The sequence below is a fragment of the Ovis canadensis genome, chromosome 2 (genome assembly GCF_042477335.2).
Source record: "Ovis canadensis isolate MfBH-ARS-UI-01 breed Bighorn chromosome 2, ARS-UI_OviCan_v2, whole genome shotgun sequence".
In the NCBI taxonomy this organism is placed as follows: domain Eukaryota; kingdom Metazoa; phylum Chordata; class Mammalia; order Artiodactyla; family Bovidae; genus Ovis; species Ovis canadensis.
The window spans coordinates 167,902,017-167,927,958 of NC_091246.1; the positions used below are offsets into that span (position 1 = coordinate 167,902,017).

General features: G+C 38.7%; 1 long non-coding RNA gene across 1 annotated transcript in view; it reads right to left on the reverse strand.

The window, feature by feature from the left end:
- Window positions 1–1,234: 1,234 nt before the first annotated feature.
- LOC138433976 (uncharacterized) overlaps window positions 1,235–25,942 on the reverse strand; it is a 51,837-nt gene continuing 27,129 nt past the window's right edge. Inside the window, exon 3 of the long non-coding RNA XR_011254556.1 lies at window positions 1,235–1,672. This is a non-coding gene — a long non-coding RNA (uncharacterized lncRNA). The remainder of the gene's footprint in view (window positions 1,673–25,942) is intronic.

Consider the following 25,942-nt stretch of genomic DNA (forward strand, 5'->3'; position numbering starts at 1 on the left):
GCGGGCAGAGCTGTCTCCCCGTCTTGTTCACTGATGCTTCCTGTGCTAGTTCTACTGCTGAGTAACAAACTGCCAACAAATGTAGTGGCCTAAAATGGTGCAAATTTATCAGCTCACAGTTCTCTGTAGGTCATAAGCCTGGCATGGTTCAACTGGATTTTCTGCCTAGGGTTTCACAAGGCTGACATCAAGGTGTTGGCCAGCCTGGGTTTTTATCCAGGGGCCCTAGGGAAGAATTCACTTCCAGGCTCATTCACTTTATTGGCAGAATTCAGCTCCTTGTAGTTGAAGAGCTGAGGTCCCCATCCTTTGCTGACTGTTGACCAGAGTCTTTGCTTTCAGATCCTAAAATCCCAAAGGCCTCTTGCAACTCTTTTTGAATGTGATTCATCATCATTCAACCAATAATGGCATATTGTGTCCTTTGTATGCTTCAAATCACTGACTTTTCCTTTTACCCTTACTTCTGCTTTTAAGAGCTCATGTGATTACATCAGGCCCCCTTGGGCAGTCTAAAACAATCTTCCTATTTTAAGGTCAATTGACTAGTAACCTTAACTGCATCTGCAAAGTCCCTTTTGCCATGTAATGTAACATATTCACAGAAGTACTAATGGGGAATAAAGGTCATGGGGGTCAAGTTTCTGCCAATTGCATTTCCTAAGCACTAAGAACTGTGTCTTCCTGGCATGTAGTACAGGTGAATGATTCTGTGGCAGTGGACACCTGGGCTAGAGGATTTATTTGCAGAAAGCTGGTTGTTTGCCTGATGCATTTGGAAGAAAAGTTTCCAAATCCTTCCAATTTGAGTGTATTAGAATGTAAAAAATCAATTGTTTGTTTTGTTCTTTGAAGAAGGAAGAATCTGGAAATGAGAGAAACAAAGAAAAAGACGAAAAGCCAGGGAAGAATCAAGGTGAGATCAGAATATGAGAATGTCCAAGGCCATGTGCCTAGGAGCCTCTGACTTTCTGTTTCACACACACTGAAAGTAGTGATTTTCCACCTTTGTTAATGTGGTCAGTCCCAAGACTCTCACTCTTGTGTGCCAGATGTGGTTTTTCCAGACTCTTAGAGCTGTAATTGTTTAACAAACCAGATACCCTTAGAGGTTAGCATGTATGTGCAGCCACACAGTCTGCCTGAAACAGGAGTTCTGGTAGATGCAGCGGGTTCACAGGGTGGCCAGGGACTGGGGTGTTTGGGATGGAACTCATGGCTTTTTCTCCTTCTTGGCAATAGCATATCATTTTATCTTTATTACATTAAAACGCAAGATATTTGAACTTAAATTTGAACAATTACTTCATTTCCTACCAGAATGCTTAAACTCCACAGGGAAGTTGATTGGTAAATATGAAAATGTTTGAATATCAGAAAACTTTAAATTAATTGAAAATGATAAATTAGTCATTTTTCAGCCTCGTGTCTGGATTCACTCAACCCCGAATGTGCTGCCAGTTTAGAACTCTTCTCCCCTTCTCCACAGTGAATTCTCAGAGTCCACATTCAAAGTACAGGGGTCCAGCTGGCCAATCTTTTCCTGTAACATTCAACTTGGCTCTTTTAACTGGCTCACTAGGAGAATCCTTCCCCTGACTGAGATGACAGCTTTGGGTGTCCTCCAAAAGTACGATTCTGCATGGTCTTTTCACTTTCTGATGAAGTTATGCTAGGAAAAAAGATATTATGTTAAAAACTTGTTTAATTTAAGAAAGAATGAGGAATTTTCCCTTCTAATTTTGTCATTTCTTCCACTAGCTTTTCTTCATCCAGTCATCTAACAGACTTGTGTTGGATGATCTCTCATATAACAAACCTGGGCTAGTATATTGGATAGATAGGTTTGGGAATAATTTCAAATAGTTTGAATTTGTTGACTGAATTCTAGTAGAGAGTTAGATGGGCACAGGAAGGGGGAGAAATTATTTGAGGGAACTGACGGGGGTATTCTGTGGCCTAGAGCAGAGGAAAGGCAATCTACAATCTGTATACAGATTGCAAGTTAAGAATGATTTTGCAATTTCAATTAGTTGAAAAACTTCAGAGAACTAATTAAAAAAAAAAAGCTTGTAACACATGAGACTTACATGAAAGACAAATTTCTGTGTTCATAAATAAAGTTGTATTGGAACACAGAATGTTCATTCATTTTATATTGTCTATGTTCATAATGTTAGAACTGAATAGTTACAACAGATGTGAGTGTGGCCAGCCAAGATAGTATTATTATAATAAACAAAAAAATTTATCACCTTGCCCTTTATAGAAAGAAGTTTTCTTGCCTCTGAAAAGGGGTTGAGAAAGAGATCTTCATTCATTCTTTAGGAGCTGAAGCAAAATAACTTACTGCAGAACACCAGGCTGTGGTGGACAGCTAGGGGCTAAGGCTTAGGAATTACAGATGAGATTTTAGGTAGTAAGAAGTTACGGGAGTAGAATAACGCATCTCCAATGGCAGGGCAGGGGAGGAGGCATCCCAGGGGCTTAGTCCTGGCAATGCACAGATGTCACTTGCTCAAGTAACAAGCAGTCTAGGTTCCATGGTAAAAACAGTATTAGAAGCTATTGGTACTCTTGTAGTTACAAATAATAGAAATCCTGCTGCTGCTGCTAAGTTGCTTCAGTCGTGTCCAACTCTGTGCGACCCCATAGACAGCAGTCCACCAGGCTCCCCTGTTCCTGGGATTCTCCAGGCAAGAACACTGGAGTGGTTTGCCATTTCCTTCTCCAATGCATGAAAGTGAAAAGTGAAAGTGAAATCGCTCAGTTGCATCTGACTCTTAGCGACCCCATGGACTGCAGCCCACCAGGCTCCTCCATCCATGGGATTTTCCAGGCAAGAGTCCTGGAGTGGGGTGCCATTGCCTTCTCCAATAGAAATCCTACTCAAATTTAAACCACAATGAAACTTACTGGCTCACATGACAAGTTTTGAGGGCTCTAGCTTATTCTCTAAGCTCTACTGATTTGTGTAACTTTACTTTGCAAGTATGCCATTTTTATGTGGCAGGTGAGATGGTAACCAGCCCCAGAATCACAGCCTTCCCGTTTAGAGCAGTCCCAGCAGGGGCTCTGATTTTCTTGGCATGGTTCGTATACTATTTCCTGAGTACTTCCTGAGAATGAAACAATAATAGAGAATTTTGATTAGCAAATCTGTGCTACCACAAGAATGGATTCTGAGCTAGAAAAAGGATTTCTATTATCAGAAGATTAGTCAGGGTTCCAGATAAAGACAGCAGATGTCAGCTTCGGTGAGGCAGTTGTGGAGAAACGGCATTGACATGGGGTAGCAGGATAATGAGTGTAGCATGTCTGGGCAGTCCCCCAGCAGCTCGGTGGGCCGAGAAGTTGAGTATAAAATAGATATTCCATATATATGTGTTAGTATACTGTATTGGTGTTTTTCTTTCTGACTTACTTCACTCTGTATAATAGTTTCACTCTGTATAATAGGCTCCAGTTTCATCCACCTTATTGGAACTGAAACCAATACAATATTGTAAAGTAATTAACCTCCAATTAAAATAAATAAATTTATATAAAAAAATAGATATTGTCTGCCTGTTGTGGGCTGCTTTTGAGCTCAGGCACACATCCTAAAATCATATAAGAGGCCTTGGACAAGGTCTAAAGTTCCAAGAAAGTCTAGTTACAAAGTCAGAGATTTGTGATTATTGGACCCTTGCACACAACCCCAGGTTAAAATGGTTTGGGGAAATATCTGTTACACATTGATGAATGTCACTTAGGCTCTTATAGTGTGCAGTCTGTTTCTCTTGATCCAAATGGTAGAAAGATAAATAAGTAACTATAATCTACTGAAGTTTAAATACTAAAATAGACTTATACGGTGAGATCTTAGAACACACAAGTGTTTAAATGGGGTCTTCTGAAAAAGTTACCTAAAAGGTCAATTAGGAAAAGATCCCTTAACAGGTAATACCATATTTGCAAAGATGTGGATATTAAAATGCATACTTTGTCCAGGTGCTAAGCTAGGTGCTGTCAATTCTCTATTTGATGCATAGTATAACCAATATCACACTGCTTATGGTGAATCCAGAAGATGAGGTTTTGCAACCAAAGGAGAAGTACAGGATGATAAAGACTTCTTACTGGGGCCAGTGGGTAGAGGGTGATATTTTCAATGGAGGAAGAGATTAAAACAGTAAGTATCTGATTAGCAGGAAAAGTAATGAGTTCGGATTTAGAAAATTTGAGTCCCTGATGCCTGTGTGATAATCAGCTGTCAGTATTTCATTGGTAGCTGGAAATGTGGATTAGAGCTCAGATAAATAGTTCAGGAATTTTGTACTTACTCTTCTCCTGGTATCCACAGGAGATTAATAAAAGCACTGTCATTGCTCATTATGAAGTTTGAGAATTTCTGTAGATCTACTTCCTCTGACTATTGGTGTTCTCTATTTTTTATTCATTAGCTGTCTTAGCTGCTCAAGCACCTCTAATTTTGTACTTGAAAGTGCCGGGATGATAATCTTCCATCCTGAATCTGAACAATAGCTTTGCATTAGCCACTTGGTATATTAGGTGTAATTCTTTGTTTAATTCTTCAACTTAGGACTAGGCTTCTGATTGACCCCTTAATTGGATCTTGGTCTTCTTAACGTTCTGTTCTTAGAATATGGTCAGTGGCTCCAAGAACCACAAAGAAGAGAGATATCTTGCCTTATTACCACCATGTATTTTTGCTGGACTTCTACCTTAAGGGAACAAAAGCTAGTATTGTACACTGAGAAGAATAATTGACATCCCATGATGCATCTAGTCTGATAGAGGGATGCTCTCCTGCTTCAGAACCAATAGAAGAAATTATTAAAATGAGCAGATCCCTGGAATGGAAGATCTAAAGAAACAGAATCTCTGGTGGGAGGGGTGGAGTCCAGGATCAGTTTTCTGTTTTTCTTTTTTTTGTAAGCACTGTGGTCATTCTTATGCACACATCTGCGCATATCTGTGAACATAGCTGTGAACCACAGACTTAAAGCAAGAAGAAAAGATGCTTACAGTGAAAATTTGACTATTTAAAAACTGAAAAGTTGAAAAGGTTAACAATGATATTTCCTTTACAAACTGTATCTCTGGAAAAAAATTGTTAAACACTTAAAAATAATAAAAATTTATAAACATGAAAACAGGGTCACCCACAATTCCACACACAAAAAGGCTATCAAAGTCAACATCTTGGTGAATATCTTTTAGTCTTTTCTAGATGTATATTGTCTTCTATTATGTGTATATATATATATATATATATATATATATACATATTTCAAACTTCATCAATAGCTTTTAGAGCACTTACTCAAAGCATTGCACATATTTTTGAATTTTATGTAACTTCTTCAAGAATATTATATAAATATATATATAATTTCCCATCTACAGTTCATTTTACTCTAAATGTTATCCTGTGTTGCTCATTGTTTATGTTTGTGTCTGGGTTACTTCCCTAATCCTACTAGTCCAGTCTCAGAAGTGAGCTCCCCGTCTTCTCCAGCTTTGTGTTTCCAAGATTCAAGCAGGCCTGAGATCCTACCTGAGTTTCAGTTATTGATGACATCATCAGAGCAACTTTAATAGCACAATAGTGGAAACAGAAACTAAGCTGAGGAATAAATGGAAAATAATGAATTAAAGGCTGAGAATTTCAATTACTCTTTCAAAAAATTACTGCTATTGGGAAGTGAAAGGAGAGCATGAGTGCTAAAAATGAAACAAAAAATGAAGAAATTATTTTGGGAGTGAAAGACACCTGAATATGCTGTTTGAGGGGAATGAATGGGCGGAGAAGAAAAGAGTGAACCTACAAAAGGGATTTATTAAGAATTAACTTTTCAGATGATATGAAGGGACTGAAATCTTGAGTACACATGGGAATGTTTGCCTTGGAAAGGATTAGAGACAAGACTTTCTTTGAGTTAGAGGTGGCAAAATACACGATGAATCTAATGGGGATGAATGGAGGTACTTTGACGTAGTTTGCACATATATGCTTGATGTATAAGATAAGATACTCTGCCAAGGCTGAGGTGGGAGTGCAGAGGGAGCTTCTGGGGTGGCAAAAGAACCTACAATATGGTGATGGAAATTAAAGGACCAAAAGCAAGGGAGAGGAGGCCCCAGCAATGAGATTCACATGTTAACAGCTCCACACAGAATGACTTTGTAATCTTTAGTGAGACCAAGCAGGCAAAGCATGGTTCAAAACCCAGAAGTTCAGATCAATGTAGGGTTTAACTGGGAAGATATACTGAAAGACAGCTTACACTATTCTTTGTTCTCATCCATCTAGATTATTCTAATGACAGTATCTAATCTAGTATCCTCTCCTTCGTTTTGCACAGTGCCCCTAAGTCAGGTTTGTTATTCATTTATCCATCCTCACTGCTAGGTAGCAGGATACTGATTCTCAACATAGTTGTGAAACGTGTGCAATTTGTTTACCTTTCCTTGTCCTCACCAATATCCCTACCCAACCTCCACAATATGTGACCTATGGTCTCAGCATGTTCTGTGCTGGAAGCATTTCTTACTTTCTTCTCCTGCTTTCTGACACTTCTACAGGAACCAACCTACCTATAAAGGATCACTGAATTGAGGGCTCAGCTACTCCGAAAGAAAGAAGAGGGCGTGAGGAAGAGTTTAGAGAATAAAGCTTCCTAAGAAACAAAGCATGAGGCCAGAAACCACAGGAAGACAGGACCAGGAAGAAATGCTTCAGGGATAACAGGAGCGGTGCTGTCTTCCGCTGAGTTGTTTATTTCTCTCTGCTGCAGTGATATCCTAAACTTAGGCGTGCAGGAGACCTGGGTTCGACCCCTGGGTTGGGAAGACCCCTGGAGAAGGAAATGGCAACCCCACTCCAGTATCCTTGCCTGGAAAATCTCATGGACGGAGGAGCCTGGTGGGCTGCAGCCCATGGGGTCACAAAGAGTCAGACACAACTGAGCGACAACATTAACACTAACACTAGTGACGATTCATATAGCCATCAGTAAAAGTTGTTAGATGCACAAATCAAAGACTAAAGGGAGGAAGGGGTGTAGATTAAGGGTGTTATTTTTTTTTTTACTAACTGGTTGCTTTCCTTGGACAAATTAGCTTCTATCTCAGTTTCTACCTTTGTGAAATATCATGACCTTTACCTTGAAAGATTATTATAGGCCCCTCATTAGGTGTTATTCTGTATTTCTTGTCCTCAAAGCATTGGTAGGTGATGGATTAACTATGACAGGAAAACTAAAATAGTACAAATGTATTGGCAGGTGTATTTGTGGTAGTAATTATTTATACCAATTTTCCTTTTGGGGTATATTTTCAGTTTTATTAGAGGACTTGAGTGCCTGAGTTTGGAAGACTTCTTACCATTATGAGATATTTTTGTTTATATTTTTGTTACACAGTGTATGAGATAGCTTGTGTCCTGTCCTGGCAGGCCATGGCTAACTGGAAAGGTGGAAGGTAGCACTGCAGGGTCCAGAGAGACCTGGAAGCAGGCCTGGCTGGTAGAGTGAAGCAGGCTACAAGGATAAGCCCATCTGGAGGTATGAGGAAAAAGTCCAGGTCGAAAGGAGGACAATATTTGAGCAATGCACCAAAGGATCATCAGTAAGCAGAGCAGGTCATGGAAGTCCAACAGAAAGTGCAAGATCGATGTCACAAGCAGATGGAGCATAGTAATGACCAGCAGCAGAAATCTTAGAGAGGTTAATATTCACCAATTAGCATTTAGTCAGATGCCTCAGTGGATGTTTCCAAGGGTGTCCATCAGCAGAAGACAAGCTTTTGGATCAAAGTGGCTAATAAGGAACAAGAAATGCCCCCAAATTCCAAAAGGCTATGAAGTGCTTACTACAAATAATCAGGATGAGGACCTGGGCGTAAGAAATCAGATAAAGGAGTTGAGGGGGTAAGATCTTAACACAAGTCATAACTGGAGCTGAGGGTCAGAGCTGTTCAATTACAAGAACAGCAAGATACTGAGCACTGTATTAGAGTTCTTTAGAGCCCATCCTTATCTCCTACTGATCTCACACACACATATAGACCTTAGGGTTTTATGTTTTGCTATTAGGACATGGAAACTATGCAAGCAGAAGACAGACAATCCATTAAAGAGAGAAGATAAGGCTCCAGAACTTATAGCCAGGATAACCCTAAACTGTTGCGTGTACCATTCACATGTGTGAATAAAAAGGCAGACTTGGGAATGAGCCATTAATAATGTCACACCTGTAGCCAATGACGCCATGCAATCAACAGATATTTGTGCTGTCACCTGTCCCTTTGTATAAACAGCATGATATGAAAAGTCCTTCACAGCTCAAGCTTTCCAGCCCCTTCTTGCTGTCTGGGAAACACCTACTCATCCTTTAAGATCCAGCTAAAATGTTACCTTCTCTGTGGAACTCACCTAAAGCCCCTCAAGACAATATGAATCACTCTTCCTCCCTCCTCTCCAAGCAGAGTGCATAGTGTCTTCTATAATCCTTTTATCATCTTCATCTCTTTACATCTCCATCTCTCCCACTGGAGGTGAACTCCTCCAGGGCAAAAACTGCCTTATTTACTCTGGTTTCCCAGTTTCTCATTTTGATCTTGCCATAATCTCATGTGGTTGCCCAGTGAGGATACTATAGCCCAGAATGTGAATGACTTGCCCAAGGATATCCAGCTAGTTTAGAGCAGAACTGGGATTAGAAATCAGGTCACCTGATTTCTAATCCAGTGCTGTTTCTTCAGCACTTTTCTGCATCCTCCCCCACCTCCATCTAATGATTACAATGATCTTTAAAATTTCACAGCACCTTTAGTAACATTTAAACATTTTATTTTTTATTTCATGGTTATAGAGTTCATCCAGGGGCTTCTCTGGTGGCTCAGATAGTAAAGAATCTGCCTGCAGTGCAAGAGACCTGGGTTCGATCACAGGCTCATGAAGATACTCGGAGAAGGGAATGGCTACCCACTCCAGTATTCTTGCCTGGAGAATCCCATGGACAGAGGAGACCGGCAGGGCTACAGTGCATGGGGTCACAAAGAGTCGGACACGACTGAGTGACTAACACACACACACATACACGAGTGCCTCTGAGGTGGTAGAGGTAGGTAGAGGGGTCCTCATTGCCTCCTTTTAGGTATTCCTGAGTTGAGGCAATTAGTGAATTGTTCAGTCTCAAAACGAGTCATTGAAAGAGCCTCTAACTTGTGCTTGACCACCAGGCCACCCTGTCACATAGTACAGGCTGTTAGCTTTTTGAGACTGTTATCAAGGCAACAGGAAGAAACGAGTTAGACTATGCTGGTCACCTCTTGGGTTGTTATTTATTTCTCCCGCAGTTTTAGAAAAAAGTTAGAACTCTTCCCTAGAGGGACTCTACTAATGTGGGTGATTCCTCACTGTCCTTTATTTCGCACATATGTCTTAGGAGTTAAAAGTAGGTGAGCTGGAAGCAGGAGACCCCCTGAGCCAATGTGAATTCTCTTTCTCAGAGTCTTTGTCCAACTGGCATAATTCTCTACCTGCCTTGCCTGAAAAAGCTTTTTACTATAGTATATTTTAAAGAAAGGTACTTTCTGCTCACACTCATTTCCCTAAAGGAACTTTTTATTGGGAATCTGAGATGAAACACTATTCTTAAGGAACATACCCAGTGTGGCTAGGTCACATTTCATTCTTGTTTACAAGGGCAGGGTTCTATATAAGACCATATGGCACCATGCTGACATTTTAAAGGCAACACTTGCTTCATAAGTTACTTTGTAGCACTAAATGAGAGCCCCAGTATCTTGAAAGATTATGTCTTTCTCAATTCCAGTGTAAGTGTGACTATGCTTAGTCTCCAGTGAAAGGTCTTCTTCAGGGAGCATGTTTGTTAGCAACAAAAAAAAGGCTGTCTCAAAACTAGCTTGATCCTAAACATTCACACGGTCAGAAATTGTCTGGATAAAATATTTCCAGCCCATTACCTTGATGTACTAATTTTTTTTTTCCTTTTAAGCCAGATCTAATTAGTTACATGTGTAGAAATAAATGTGGGACTCAGTAATTTCAGATTTTTATGCACCTTTCATAATGAGAACAGGGAATAGAATTTCTCAACAGGGTAAAAGGAATAGGGGTGTGTAAGCTTGCAATTACATAAAGTAGCCCTGGAATTTAAAGACAGATAGAACTCTAAGTTTAGTGCAAGGGCTCACTAAAATTAAAATGGACTTACATATTATGAAGTTTGCTTAGAAAAAATAATAAAAAGTACCTTCTAAGAAAATATTATTTTCTTTTCTCTCCATCACAATGTTGCTACATTAGCTTCAAAAACAAATAAGCAAGACACAAACAGATGTATTTTTCTTTTATGTAAGAAGTCTTGGTTGAACTTCATGAGATTTCGAAAGTTATTCAGATTTGGAAAATAAAGAAAATGAGGCTAGTCTTGTCTATCAAACAAGACATACTAGCATAATTTTTATGTTTTTTTCTCTAGTTTCCACAAATTATTTGCTTGAATTGAATCTGTTTTATTGTATCTGATATGGTATAGGTAAATATATTTGAATTTCTTCAAGCATGTTGAAACACTACTCATGAGATTGGTATGGCAGAAAAACTGCAAAAATGTGTAACAGAGAAGACTCCATACTGGACCTATTCCTTTAGTTCTAAATCTTGTGTCTGTACTGAGTCATGCTGGTTTTGGACCTTTGTAAAAGAATGTTGCCTGCAGCCTAAAATGTACATGATAGCCCGTTCAGCCTAAAATGTACACGATAGCCTGTTCTCAAAGCTCTGACCTTTGTAGGTACAATTTTCCACTCATGTAGCAAAAAAAGTTGCAGAACAGAAAATAACAGTTGTCTTGTTGGAACAGTTGTGTTCCAGTTGTATTTACTGAAACACTGTGAACAGATCTAAGCAGGCAACTATAAGGGCAAAGGATTCTGACACCAAGAAGCTTGCAACAACTAGCTACACCCTCTCCCCTTTTAGTATAAAAGATGCCTGAATTCTAAGATGGTTCTTTGGGATACTAGTTCAACGTCTTCTTGGTCTGCTGGCTTTTTGAATAAAGTCGCTGCTCCTTACCCCAACAACTCTTCTCAATTTATTGGCCTGTCATGCAGCAAGTGGTAGAAGTTTGGACTTGGTAACAAACAGAACAATTATTCCCCTCACTCTCATACCTTCACCCCTGGCAAAGTGACTTTGCAGCTCCTCTCACTAGAAGATAGAATCACTTTCTCTACCTCTTCAGCCTGGAGTGGCCTTAGCTCAGATGGTGGTATAGTTTTCTTTGACTAACAGAATGTGGCAGAAACGATGACCTCAAGAAGCCATATATGTTTCTGTTCTTTCTCGGGGACTTTTGCATCCATCTTGAGAATCAGCCCAGGCATGCCTGCTCTAGGATGAGAGACCAAGAAAAGCAAAGCTAAGTCATTCCAACCGAGAACTTCTAGACAGGCCATCTCCTCACCAGACTGAAAACTGATCACAGTCACACGAACAAGTTCAGCTCAGATAAGCCAGTTTAGAAGCACCCAGGTAACTGACAGATAGCTGAGGAAACTAAATTCTGCCGGATGCCTGTGAGGTTTGTTTGCTTATTATGCAGTATTGTTGTGGCAAAGGTAAATGATTACAATGGTAAATATTTATTTATGTTGACACTTTCAGTCATGATAATGAAACCCCTCTACTTATGGAACTTTCATTTAAAAGCATATATAAATAAATGACAAGCTAAATTTAAGGGGGAAAAAAGTGTCAACTTTGCATTCCACCAACAGATAGTAAGCTATCTTAGTATAGTAGCTCTTGGGGACATTCTGACACATGAAATTACAGAAAGCCTTTTACAATCTAACCTGTTTGTGCATGGAAGAGCTTCTGCAGAAGGTGGTTCTTCTTAAGTTAGCCAGGAGTTTCTTTTATCATAGTTGATATTTAAACTGAAATGAATTTATAAATTAACTTTTTTCCTGCCAAAGACATCTCCTTTGACCAGGTTTTTGACATTCATTTTGTTTTTCTTTTTAAGACATATTTTATCTGCCTGCATCTGAAATGATGATATAACTGCTCTAAGAAACTATCCTTTGGAAAGAGGAATCTTACACGTGATAAACCACAAAGCCCCACCTCACCCCGCCTCCTAGTTCAAAGCCAGACAAGCAAGTAAGTCATTTTTACATGAGAGTTTAGTTCCTAAAGGAGCATGTAGGCTCACTGAACAGTCTGGAAGATGAGTGATAAAGCTTGCCAAACAAGGTTGACCGTGGTTTACCTGGAAAAAGTGTTACCAAGTTCAAGCTCATACTGCTTGCCACATGCCAGGCCAATAAACTGAGAGACAAGTTGTTGGGGCAAGAAATAGTGATTTTATTCAAAAAGCCAGCAAAGCAATAAGATGGTGATTTAGCATCCCAAGGAACCATCTTAGAATTCAGGCATCTTTTATATTAAAAGGGGAGATAGCATGGCTGGTTGTTACAAACTTATTGGTACAAGAATCCTTTGTTCTTGCAGCTGCCTGCTTAGTTCTGGTCACAGTGTTCCTGTAACTTCTAACAAGATCACTGTTATTTTCTGTTCTGCAACTTTTTATTCTTACATGAATGGAAAAGTGTTGTATCTTTAAAGGTCAGCGCCTTGAGAATAAGCTATCATGTATATTTTAGGCAATAGGCAACATTCTTTTACAAAGGTGCAAAGCCAGCATGACTAAGTACAGGCACTGGAGTACAAGAGTTAGGCCTAAAGAAATAGATCCAACATTTAAGGTTTGTTTCCTGTTACAAAAGTAAAAGCCAAGAGAATATGTAAGAGCAACTCAAACCCAGTAGATACTCAAAAGATAGGAATTCATGATGAGGGAGTACTTTTCTTCAGTTCATTGCAGAGAGAAACTATACTTAGAAACTATACCTTGTTGATTTTATCTCTTGTGAGTAAAGTATGCAGAATCCCAGCTCCACCCACACCAGTCCTATGACTTCTGTGACTCTCACCTGTAATAATATTACCTGATAATAATATTAACTGTCTCATAGGGTTAGTAGGGAGATTAAATGACTGAATATTTGTAAAACTCTTAGGACAGCACCTGACATGTGGTAAATGTTTAAGTCAAAAGCTAAAAACTAGAAGCTGAGGACTTGTGGTTTCTAGTCCAGCATGTAAGAAACTAGAAGTTGACACTGTCTTAACAAGTAAAAGACTGGATACAGTGCAAAATAAATACTTCTTTTTAGATTTTTTAGATTCATGAGGTCACAGGGCAAACCACTTCCCACCCCTCACACCCTCCTCCCTGCAACCCCAAATTGGAGAAACAGGTAAATATAGAGAATCACATCCTGCTGGAGCAGGATCCAGTGTCCTGAGAAGAAAGATTTGAACTGTAATTGATGAATTGCTGGAGGCTCAGAGTTGGCAAGTCTTAAAGCTAAAAAGTCCTGGGGGAATCAATCATCAGAGACTCTCACACTTTTGTGAATTTTACCTCCAGAAGCTTGACCAGGTTCTCACAGAGAGAAATCCTCTCAGGATTCCTACAGTGGAGGGGAAAGAAACAATTTTGAAATACTCCAGAATACTTTCTCTTTTCTACTTGATGAAGTCTGTCCTTGGGAGAAACTATTAATAATAGTTAACCAGAGACCAAAGTGCTAGAGTTTTATCAGAGTCTAAGTGACCCAAACCACCCTCTTCTCTGGTGGCTCAGATGGTTAAGCGTCTGCTTACAATGTGGGAGACCCGGGTTCAATCCCTAGGTCGGGAAGATCTCCTGGAGAAGGAAATGGCAACCCACTCCAGTATTCTTGCCTGGAAAATTGCATGGACAGAAGAGCCTGGTAGGCTACAGTCGATGGTGTCAGAAAGAGTCGGACACGACTGAGCGACTTTACTCACTTACTTACTAAGTGACCCAAGGGGAAGGAAATATTCAACTTCAGCCAACTGTAGCCATCCTGACCGAGCTGGGAGGGGGCAGAGAAGAGTGAGGAGCACAAGTGAACTTCACAGTCCAGAAGTGGAGTGCCGAAAGACTGAAGCCTATTCGTCAACCTACCCGTCCCTCATAACTCACCACTACATTACCAAAGACCTTTCTAAAGCAGTTGCTGTTACCTGGCAAATTATGTTCAGTTATCAGGAAAAACTTATAAAACACATCAAAAGACAAAAGCAGTATGAAAAGCAGAGCAAGCATCAGAACTAGACTCAGATATGACAGAGATTTTGAAATTGTCAGACTATTAACTATTTTAATGTTGTCAGACTTATGATCATGTCAATAATATTAACTGAGAGCCATTAGCAATACGAACTGTGGTCTCTGTTCCTGTGCACACTGTGTTTCAATTGGGAAGTTGGAACCCACCAGCACAGATGACATACCAAATAACTCAGCAACACAAGAACTGGGAAAAGTTAAATCCTTTCTGGAGTAGCCAGAGAGATGTTGGGTTGTATCAGAGAAGCAGTGCCTAGAAAAGCTAAGTTCTGATGTGGGTCAATGGGAGGTTTAAGAAAGTGAATGTCAAAGATTGAAAAAAATGTTGTCAATCCTTTTCATTATAGAAGCAACTCAGATCCCTAGAATTACCCATGATAAGTGAAAGAAACAATTTATACTCAGTCTCTTAGCCTCTGGAAGGAGTTTATGCAGCTTTCAAAGGCAAATAATTTAGACCCAGAGGAAAGCTTACACACTGAGAGAATCTGGTCTGATATTTGAGGTGTTTCTGGGAACATCATTTTCCGAGACAGTAGAATACTAAAAAGTCAGCTGTGAGAAAGTGAAAATTAACTTACAGGCAACAGTGGAGTTGTCAACTACTTTGCTTCTTTTAATTTTTTTTGTCTTGCTGAAAAAGATGAATTTGGTACATGGTAATTAGCTGCTCTGCTTTGCTTCCTCTTTGTAACCTGATGGGCCCTACCTTATGAAACAACTGGTGTTCTTGCACCATAGACATTTCTTGACAAATGTGAAAGTGTGTGTTCACCCAGATGGATGAAAACACCACTTGTAATGACAGGAAGCCATATTAGAGGGCAAGATTGCTGTGGATTTGCATTCCTCCAGCTAAGGTGTTTGGGAGGTTTATTCTTCCTTTTTCAAATCTTTTGGGAAGGTGGATACAGCAGTTCAAGAAAAGAGATGCCACGATTCTGACAAGTTAATTAAGCTTTCACTTCTGAGTATTATATGTATAGCAAAGAAGAAAAACCTTAATTTCTTTGTACTGTCTGACAAAAAAGAAACACAAGATAAATGCAGGCAGATTCTTTCAAAGTTGTCCTTATTACTGATTCCTAGTCTGCAGAACAGAGATTTTAAAAGTCTAAATCAGAACAAATGAAAAGTCTCAGCACCTTTTATCTTTCTGTAATTTACATATGTATCTACATATATCGATAGATATAAGGATGTTTTTCACCAAAATGAGAAAGATGAAGAACCCACCCTTAGATTCCTGCCTATGTGTGCTTCCTCAAATTTCACTTAATTTCACCTCCAATGTGGAAAATGAAACATCCAGTGTGGGAGTCAGAATTCTGACCCCTTCTTGTCTTCACTCTCTGTTGTTGTACCTGTGATTGTATTACATGGCCAATGGATGCTTGCAAACATAATTAAGTTTACTAAGTCAGTTCAGTTCAGTTCAGTCACTCAGTAGTGTCTGACTCTTTGCAACCCCATGAACCCCAGCATGCCAGGCCTCCTGTCCATCACCAACTCCCGGAGTTTACCCAAACTCATGTCCATCGAGTCGTTGATGCCATCCAGCCATCTCATCCTCTGTCATCCCCTTCTCCTCCTGCCCTCAGTCTTTCTCAGCATCAGGGTCTTTTCAAGTGAGTCAGCTCTTTGCATCAGGTGGCCAAAGTACTGGAGTTTCAGCTTCAACATCAGTCCTTCCAATAAACACCCAGGACTGATCTCCTTTAGGATGGACTGGTTGGATCTCCTTGCAGTCCAAGGGACTCTCAAGAGTCTTCTGCAACACCACAGTTCAAAAGCATCAATTCTTTGGTGCTCAGCTTTCTTTATAGTCCAACTCTCACATCCATACATGACCACTGAAAAAACCATAGCCTTGACTAGACTGACCTTTGTTGACAAAGTAATGTCTCTGCTTTTTAATATGCTGTTTGGGTTGCTCATAACTTTCCTTCAAAGGAGTAAGCATCTTTTAATTCCATGGCTACAATCACCATCTGAAGTGATTTTGGAGCCCCGCAAAATAAAGTCAGCTACTGTTTCCACTGTTTCCCCATCTATTTCCCATGAAGTGATGGGACCGGATGCCATGATCTTCGTTTTCTGAATGTTGAGCTTTAACTTTTTCACTCTCTTTCACTTTCATCAAGAGGCTCTTTAGTTCTTCTTCACTTTCTGCCATAAGGGTGGTGTCATCTGCATATCTGAGGTTATTGATACTTCTCCCTGCAATCCTGATTCCAGTTTGTGCTTCCTCCAGCCCAGCGTTTTTCATGATGTACTCTGCATATAAGTTAAATAAGCACGGTGACAACATACAGCCTTGACATACTCCTTGTCCTATTTGGAAACAGTCTGTTGTTCCATGTCCAGTTCTAACTATTGCTTCCTGACCTGCATACAGGTTTCTCAAAGGCAAGGTCAGGTGGTCTGGTAATCCCATCTCTTTCAGAATTTTCCACAGTTTCTTGTGATCCACACAGTCAAAGGCTTTGGCATAGTCAATAAAGCAGATTACTAAATAGCTGACTTTAAAATGGGAGATTTTACTGTATTATCCAAGTAGATGTAACATAATCACACAAGCCTTTAAGAGAAGAAGAGGAAAGCACAGAGATTCAAGGCATTAGAGGGATTCAATGAACAAACCCCATTAGCTTCAAGATGAAGGAAGTCATGTGTCAAGGAAATGGCAATGTCATTCCTATAATCACAAGGAACTGGATTCTATCAACAACCAAAGAGCTTGGAAGCCAATCCTGAGTGCCACATGAAAAACAACCTCAGATGATGCTCTGATTTTATGCTAATGAGATCTTAAACAGAGTCTAGTTGTGCCATGCCATAAAGCTGGCCTGCAGGGTCTATGTGCTAATAAATGGCCAGTGTTTCAAGCTGCTGAGATTGTGGTGATTTGTTAAGACAGCAGTAAAGAACTAATACTTTTGATTTTAACCAGTTTATTATGTTGCATTTATACTGGCCACATTATAACTTACTATTCATTTTCAGATACTATATCCTGCATTATCGATGAACACGTCCTAAGTATATCTGTTGTATATATCATTCATGTGTGCTCAGTTGTGTCTGACTCTTTGAGACTTGATGGACTATAGCCCACCAGGGTCCTCTGTCCATAGAATTTTCCAGGCAAGAATAGTGGAGTGGGGTGCCATTTTCTGCTTCAAAATATACATGCTTATATAGGCATGCTGCTGCTACTGCTATGTCGCGTCAGTCGTGTCCGACTCTGTGCGACCCCATAGATGGCAGCCCACCAGGCTCCCCAGTCCCTGGGATTCTCCAGGCAAGAACACTGGAGTGGGTTGCCATTTCCTTCTCCAATGCATGAAAGTGAAAAGTGAAAGTGAAGTCGCTCAGTCGTGTCCGACTAGTAGCGACACCATGAACTGCAGCTCACCAGGCGCCTCCGTCCATGAGATTTTCTAGGCAAGAGTACTTGAGTATTCAAATAAGGTTTTTTTTTTTCCTTCAAAAATGTTTCTGTAGGTAGGCTTTCAAGTGAGTTCTGAGATATTTCTGGGTTAAGTGAATTCATATGAATCAAGGGGCTAACTGAATTTAGGTACTCATTAAATGGCATTCTGGCTCAATACATAGAGTCAAGGATTTAGTATCTACAAAGGGAGTGTTATACTGGGCAGCCCTCCTGGATTGCTGTCTGATACTGTGTCTCATCCTTCCTGGCATAGAGTCTATGTTTTTCTTAGCGATGTTCCACCCCCAACACACACATACACACATATACACACAATCACATATGCACACACCTTGCCCTCACTGTTAGTCATTTGGGTGTTCTTGCTTGAAGAATCCCAGGGACAGTGGAGCCTGGTGGGCTGCCATCTATGGGGTAGCACAGAGTTGGACACAACTGAAGCGACTTAGCAGCAGCAGCAGGAGAACTCATTCCTACTTCCAGAGGTGGACCTTAATTTCATTAGGATAATCTGAGCAAGCCATTCTTATGATCCTGGTAAATGAGTTAGAAATAGGTACATAACACAGACATTAGTCAGTCAGAGGGCAATTACGTTACATTGCCCTCCTTCAGTGATTTGTGTTCTAAGCGGCTTGTGTTCTAAATTGGTACTATCAAAGTGAACCAAGAGGACTTTGCTAAGAAATGATAACATGTAGATTTTCCCCTTCCTTGACAGACCCAAAGAAGGAAGCACACAACCAAGCACTTGCTGGCAGCCATCTTGGGACAACATAGTGGAATACACCTGAAATTAAAGCCAACATCAAGGATATGGAGTGAAGGCAACAGAACCACAGAAATACCCTCCTGAGCCCTGTTTGGCTTCTGAATGAGGTCTGTTCTGGCCCTAGGTTCCAGTGAGATGAACCGGTACATTCTGGTTTTTTTGTTTGTTTTGTTTTTTAAATGGAGCTTGTCTTGACAGGGTTTTCTGTTTCTTGCATTGAAAGATAGGAGTGAAAAATACAAAGCTCCCACTTCACAAAGATGCCCAGGGCTAGCTCAGCCTACATGTAGCCTTTCTCACCTTGCTCCTCTCAGGTGTGAGTCCAGGTTGTAATTTCCCTGAGTGCAGCTTTCTCAGAGCAGACAGTGCTGTGGGACAGTGAACACTTCACATTATTTCTTTTGCTCCTTCTTTACAGTTGACTTCTCCCTTTGATCATGCTTTTTGCTTCTAAGTAACATACCTTTTTTCTTTATAGTTCTCATGTGATTATTCGGAGCAAGTCGATGAGAGATGAAGGTGAATCATTACAGGGAATATACTATTGGGGAGACTTCTCACTTGGGCACTGTACTTCTGTTTGTAGTCTTTTATGTTCCAGGCCATTCACTTAATCCTCTGTCCTTGCCTTTGTCCTGCATATGTCTTTCCATCTGATACATTAATATTTCTTCCTCATACACTCTGAATAAATTTTGCAAAATAAAAAAAAGTGAATAAAAAATTTCAAGTATACTAGTGCTAGCTGAAAATCAAAACAAATCTTAATCTTGGTCTCCTGTTGCACATCCACCTGACAATTTGCCCTGGAGCATAGGGTGAGATGAATTGAGAAATCTGTGTCACTCACACACATATTTGAACAGAACTGCCAAAGCTTGTATAGGCAAGTTTTCTCAGCAGGTAAAAATCTATTTATTCATTTGTTCATTTATTGTCAATATTACTTCATGAGAGTATGTGTATTTCCATATATAAACTGTACATGCTCCACCCTGAAAATCCTTAACCATGAAGTAAATCCATTTCTTTTAAATTAAAAAAAGCATAAGAAATAATTTTATAAGAGGAAATTATAAAATAAAAATAAGATTTGTAGTAAACCCTTGTATGTTATAATTGTTTAATTCAAGACCCTTCTGCAAGCTTTAATGGCCACCTAAAATTCCTTTAATATGGATAGAAAGTTTTACTTTGCAATAATTTATAAAAGGGTTAATGTATAAGTGCAGATGTCTCTGCATTAGGGTTTAATGGCAGTTACACCTTCCTTTCCTATGAAGTTTAACAATGGATAATGATGGTGGAGACCCACAGAAAGAGATATAAAGTATGAAAATAGCAATATTTAAGAAGTTGGAGATGAAATTCAGTTTTTATAATAAAATATTTTTCATGCTTTAGCCTGTGACAGAAAGCTGATTTGTGATTTTTTTCTTTCAAATGAAATCATTTGTCAGGGTCCTTAGATGATAGCCAAATTGGTTTCCCTTATTTTGTGGCAATTTCTTATGCTCTCCTATGTAATGCCTAATGGGAGTTAGAACTGGTGGGAGGAAAGTAGACTTTTCCTTAGAACCTATTTACAACTGAGGAGTTGAAAACATTCTTTATGTCATTAATTTTCAATACTATCATTTTAACATCTTCTATTTTTCTCTCAAGATAATATGCTCAAATATCCTCTTAGATACTGATATTGGCCAATTAAGTCTGGAAACATTTCTCTTAACCAGGATTCTTCAGAACAGCTTTCCTCAGAATACTTTCTCTGTTGATGTAGATCGTGAATTTCAAAGAGGGGCATAATGTATCCAGAGATTTCTGAACTCATGGAATCTTTTTCTGTCTTCCAGAACACCCATTTGTAACTCATATGACAGGTATTTCTCAGGATAGAGAGATTTTCTTTAATATAGTGCGGAGAAAAAAAAAAAAAAAAACAGGGATGTTGTCATTAACTCCAGGGTCAGGGTTTTCAGTCTCTGTGTGGACCATTTAACTTTGTTCTTCTCTGAGAACCTGAGTTTTTGTCGAGCTCCTTTTCACCTTTCCACAGGCTCCAAACTGAGATCAGAAGTAATGGCAACATCAGTCCAAACTTACAGCCGGTATTGGACAAGACAATCTGTAGCATAAATCAAACTCAAACTGGGTTGAAAATAGTGCCTTTCACATCCAAAAAAACTTTCACCATTCAAAATAAAGGTTAGCTTTTCTCCCCAATTTCTCTCTCCACACTTATTTTATCTACTCAGAACTGAAAAAGAGTAGAATCTGCAAAAGAATTTAGAATATAAGTTATACAGGTATATCTGCTTTTGATCCAACCAAATGCCCTCTTTTCAGATTTGAATAAATAATAAAACAATTATTGAAAAGTAAATATAGGGTATTTGATTCTAAAACCAAATAGTCATTTAATTTCAAACTTTCCATTTCTTATTATATTGGTATTCCTGGCTTTTGCTTCTTACTCATTTCTTTAAAAGTCAGTATTTTTATTTTTTGAAATATTATATTTTTATTGGATTGATATTAGTACTATTGTCATATCAACAAGTTCACAGCTTTTATTACTTGGAAGTGAACATGTGTTATTCAGATTTGAACAAGTGTGTGTGCTCTAGAGTATGCAATTACAATGATCAAGCATTTATAAAATAAAATTAAAAAAAGACCAAAGAATTGTAGAAAGATTAATGCAGAATACCCACGCTATGCAAGTTTAGGACTTAAAGGTGTGTGTGTTTGTGTGTGTTATGGATCTGAAGGAATGAAAATAACAACAAAGTGCTGATTGCTTCCTAAAGGACAGAAAATCCACCATACTGTGTGCCTATGTGACTAAAAATAAAATCAATAAAAGGAAGCTTTAGTGAGATGAATTTTAACTCGGTATAAGTAAGAATAAGGACTGAACTTAGACCTTCTGATGCCTTTGTCTAGTGCTTAGCAAGAATGTCCTAAGAGTCTCCTAACCTAGTTTTATTTATTTAAGGTTTATGTTTCAATTCTTTCAAATTGATCACTATGTTAATTGTGCTAAGTGAAGCCTGCCATTAGCGCCATCATAAGAATCCTAATATCCACAGGTTCACACTAAAAAAGGCCTCATGGAGTTTGCTCCCTCTGCTTTTCCAATTTTATGTGAGCCACTTCAGTTGAGCTCATAATCCTCCTATTTCTAATTGTTCTGTTTCCAAGACATTCTCTGAAACAATGATGCATTGTTCACTGTACTGTTTTTCAAGGTGTGCAGATTTTACCTTGAGTCCTCAATTCACCTTAGAGCCGTTCCATTTCTATTGAAATGGGACTACATATTGTATAAAAAATTACATTCTTTGTCACCAGAAAGCTACCTCAAGAGGGATGGAAAGGACATAGAATTAAATGTAGCCCGTCTGCCATTAGTTCCTCATAATCTATTTTGCTGTCTCTGCTCATATCTCCATGGAGAGATGGTCAAAGCAGTCCAGTGCTCAGCATTATCACCATGACCCTGTGATAAGTTTAAGCTGTGATTTTCCAAGATGGGCCTGACTTTGAAACATAAATGTTTAGACAGCTGTATAGAAGAGAATAATGGAAATGAGCCACTTGAAGAAGAGATTGCACTAATTATGGGGCATGAGACAGTAGTAAGGGCAGTATACAAATACTGTGTACTTGCACTCCTGGCTCAACAGATTTTGGTTCAAGTATGCTGAACCTTCTAATCTGGTAGAAAAATGTTCTTCCTGTTTATATAAAACATTGGGCTTGCCTGTTAGCCAATGCATGGAGTCTCATGGGACTTCCCTAAATCTTTCAACACATGTGAAGGGAAGAATTAAGGATATCCAAGCTAAGTCATCAGGCATCTTAATGGTTCAGGCTCAAACTGTTTCTCTAAATATGGACCATAATCAAGTGCAGTGCTCAGTTAAATTACCAATAAAATAAACGTGGGACAGTTTATTCTGGAATCTAAAATAAAGCAATGCTCAAATCCTCCAGAACCGCAAAAAACTCTGGAAGTCACAAATGAGGAAGCATAATAGAATAATTGGCACTTGGAATAATTAAAGAACTTAGATGTGACTAAGTCCAAGTTTATCCAAAGTATTGAAAACCATTTTATATCCTAAATTATCAAAAGGAAAAAAATAATGTTAGAGGGAAAACTCAAAGTGTGATTGGACAAAAATGACCGTAAATGGTCTAACAGCATATTCTGGTAATTATAGACAATGACAAAATTTTTAGAAATGTTTGTTAATATCTCACGGGCTTCAAATTTGACCCTTGCTCCATGTTGTGTAAAAGTGACCTTCTTTTTTTTTTTTCTATCCCATATCTTTTGCAATACTTGGTATAATTTTTCACAAGTTTGATAAGGAATAGGGCTATAACCAAGGAACAACAAACTTGGATTGCAAAGGAAATGGTTTCATATCTTATTAAAGTATTTATGGAAAAATAGTTCATGAGTTACAAACTAACTCCTCCCTTGAAATACTTTAAATTAAGTGTGGTGGGACTGAATCTGCTGGTGTTTACACATAGCTGATGACACAGAATTCGCCAATGCGCCTGTTTGTTTGGAACCTTAAGAATCTTCTGCGCCATCTAATGGAAACAATGCAAACTGCAGCTTCTTTTGAAGGACAACACTTTGAAGTCCTTCAGCACAGGTCAATGCAGAATAGATGAAAGCTACAGAAACTTAATAGATCAAATACCAGCCTCTAAATGTAATGACTTTGGGAAACTGGCCCTTAGTTTTATAATATGCACAATTCAAATATGCCTAGGGTATTTTGATTTCAACATGCAAATGAATAAAAATACAATGTGTCCATTCATAGCAGTAAACAATGGTGTTTACTCATGTACGATTTGCCAAACCAAGATAAAGAACATTCCAGATTTTATTTCTTTAATTAAGTGTTCATCTGCAAGTTAGTGCTATATCTATTTTTCACATTTATGCTACAGACACAATGTCATTTATTTTCAAGGTGTTTACCACTTTCAAAAACCGTGAATTTCATGAATTTCATATCAGAGCCTATGCTTAGAATTATAAACTCGAATGCAGACAGAGGAAAGGAGGTAATTTAAATGAAAGGTGGAAAAGGCATGGTTCACTTCAGTGGGGACTTGTGGCAAAGTGGAAATCACACTCTGTGTCTAATGGAGTAAGTGCTACTTGGAACAGCTGATTGTTGTCCACTAAGAATGTCCAACAGGAGTCAGAAATCTGTACTCTTGTGTAGATCTCTTATTTTTTGAACACTTGTTCAGCATCCCTGAATACACTTGTGGTCCATATACGACCTAGACCTAAGCCCTACCATTTGCAATTGCTGGTTTATCATAATCCAAGGCAACGCAATGAGAACATAATCATAAAGTCCCACGGTTACTGGAATCATTTGGGATACAAATCCTTTGAGAAAGGAGTGCTCTCATATTCTAATTAATATGCATAGGTTTAACTCTATATGGTAATTGGGAATATCAAATCACAAATATTATATAATCTTTCTCTTATTCCCTAGCCAAGTAACTCTAAGTCTAAAATGCACTGAATCTGGAGTCAGACTGTCGCCTGTACAGCCCTAGGATAAAGGCAGCTGTCCAATTTTATCAGACCACAGTTGCTATTACTCACAGCTCTTGGGTTGGGAGACAAGCACACACAAATGAATGAAAAGTGGACTTCAGCTTTTGAAAGGTGTATTAATGTGATTATCAACACATTTTTAGATTTCTTGGGCAAATAAAGAAAAGGAATTGACTAGCAGTCAATTCTTTTTTAAAAAATTTATTCATTTTAATTGGAGGATAATTACAATATTGTGATAGTTTTTGCCATATATCAATATGAATCAGCCATAGGTATACATGTGTCCCCTCCATCCTGAAACCCCCTCCTACCTCCCTTCCCACGTGAAGAAAATATAAAGAATGATGAATGATATAAGGATGTTGAATATTACTGAACCCAACCAGACAGTGATTTGCTTTTCCCCCTAAAAATGTTTCAGATGTGAGGGTTTTTTTTCCAACTCTTTCCCTCCTCTTTTCAGACTCTGCAGCTCAACATCACTATTCTGAAATATTTCTGTAGAACTCTGTGGGTCTCTCATAGACTCCCAGAACCTGGAGGGACCTCTTTAACCAACCTTAGGACAGGCGAACATCTGATCCTTCTAACAGTACCTTTGACAGCAGATTAGCATCTTATCAGATCAAAATATCTCATAGCCTCTTCATCAGTTAATTTTTTCTGTCACAAAACTGGGTCCTTAGTTCAGGAAATACTCATAGTGCAATGCATATTAAGTACTTAGCACAGTACTGGGCAGTAGCTCTAATGCATTAGTGTTAGTCGCTCAGTTATGTCCAACTCTTTGCGACCCCATGGACTGTAGCTGCCAAGCTTCTCCCTCTATGGAGTTCTCGAGGCAAGAATACTGGAGTGGGTAGCCATTCCTTTCTCCAGGGGTCTTCCAACCCAGGGATCAATCCAGGTCTTCTGCATTGCAGGCAGATTCTTTACCAACTGAGCCACCAGGGATATCTTGTAATAAATGTAGGTAAATATTATTTTTATTGAAGGATTCAAGTTGTCAGAAGAGCTATTCCTTTGTACATTATAAGAAGCAGGTAGGGATTCTAGAGTGATAACAAAGCTAGCAAGGGTTGAATATACTTTCTGGATGCTACCTTTTGCATGGTGTATGCAGTTTTTAGCTGAAGTGGCAATGAGAGGGTGTGCTTCATCAGACAGTGAAGGAAGAAGGAATGATGATGGTGAGACTATTTCAGCTGAAGGGACTAATCTGACCATTACTATTTTCATTATTAAAATATTTCACATTCATTTCTTATCCTTTAAATTTCAAGTTTCTTAAAGGTAAGAACTATGTCTTATTTCCTTGGCAATCTTCTATTATACCTCAACATCAAGTTTAACATATCATAACTTTTCAAAAAACGAGAGGCAAATGAATAAATAAGATACCACTTATTTCTGTTTCATTATATTATCTTTGGGACCTTTGATTGTCAATAAATAAATTGCATAACACGTTTTATTTGTTATATACTGATATTAATCCTGCTATATGGAAGTTAGGATTCACTGATGGCAATGCCTTACAATCTTAGAAGGTGTAGAAATTGATGAGTTAATATTAAAATAATTTTTATGTTTGTGTTGATCCTTGTATGAGACTTAGTATTGCTTACTTGGTAGTGTATTGAGTTAGTAGTCAAGTAGTCTAGATAAAGTTAAATCATTAATCTTTCCCTTTGACACTTAAATGAGACACTTGGGCACATTTTGAAGAATATATTATATTTATAAATGAGTGTATTTAAGGTACAAGCGACTTAGGATTTTCTTAAATGGTCCCTATACTGCACAGTATACATTTCAACTCTTTAATC